Source organism: Pseudophryne corroboree, chromosome 4 (assembly GCF_028390025.1).
Source record: "Pseudophryne corroboree isolate aPseCor3 chromosome 4, aPseCor3.hap2, whole genome shotgun sequence".
Lineage (NCBI taxonomy): Eukaryota > Metazoa > Chordata > Amphibia > Anura > Myobatrachidae > Pseudophryne > Pseudophryne corroboree.
The window spans coordinates 369,822,742-369,824,083 of NC_086447.1; positions in this window are offsets into that span (position 1 = coordinate 369,822,742).

The following is a 1,342-nucleotide window of genomic DNA, read 5'->3' on the forward strand; positions in this document are numbered from 1 at the left end:
CCCCTGGTGCAGAGAGATTTAGATTTGGGTGCTTCTGTGCATGGTAAATACTGGCTGCTTTTATACACTGCATTATAGATTTCTGTCTAAATACAGCCTACTCAAATCTAAATCTCTGTTCACATGTTACATTTGCCCCACCTGCAGTGCAGCATGGGCTCTCTTACCTTGGAAAATAAACTCACAAAAATACAGTGTTAATGAGTTTAACGTCTTCTAGACTGGGAAGTAATGGCAAGACTGTAAAAGATATCAAAATTACTGAAACGTTCCTCAGCCATAGCTTGAATAGCATGAGTGATATTAAAATCGTAAAAATTCACTGGGTTTTTGGGTAGAGAGATATCTAAATATGGAATGTGGAATAAGACCCATTGGAAGGAAATGGTATGTCCCCATAAAAGAAGAGAACTAGATTTAGATACATATGCATTGTCTTGTCCACATTGACCAATAAACCATTTTTTAAATTGCATTCCCTTTTGTTTTCGCCATCCTGTATTGGCAATAACAGAACAAGGACTGAGGGAGTACATCTTTGTTACATTTGTAAATAGAAGTTCTTCCGGTCAGGGCCCTCCACTTCCTTTTGTCTCACCCTGCACTATACTTGTCTCCAGTGCACCCACTCACTCAGCAGCTCTGTCTGTCCACCCTCCCAGGACTCTGGGTCACTGGCTGCTATTTTTGTTTCTGTCACTCACTTGTACTGTTTCAAGAAAGCTAAATCCGGGTTGGTTCACGCTGGTGCCTGCAAATTACAGGCTATTACATTTGGTCCAATATGTGATGTAAACTGTAGGACAAGGAATATAAACAAGAACCAGATTTTAAAAGTCATCTTTGAGTCTATGGGGGAGATTCAATTCTTTTCACCCCTTTTCACACCCATTCTGTTTCTGCCCTCAGGGGCGTGGTATCATTATTTCAGCTTGCTACCTCTGGAGTATGGAGGCACCCAACCCTTTACACAGCTAAACCTGATCACTATGGGCGCAATATGCGCAATAACGGAGATCATTTTAGAAGGAAATTGGGTGTGATATGTCATTTGAATCTCACCCTATGTCACACACTTTCCTGGCAACTACTCTCAAAAGCTTGAGCTATGCATTCCCCATATCGTACTTTTATCACCCAATTTTACTGATCTTAGAAACCCAAATGTATAAAGAATATAAATAAAGAAGTTAACAAACAATAATAAACTGGTAACATAGCCACAGTTCTCTATGGTCGGTGGATATTGCAAGCACACTGTATATGGGTAAGAGAATTTAGGAGCATAACCTTAGAAACCTCAAGTCTTACAATCTAAAAGGAAGGTTATTTCAAATACATG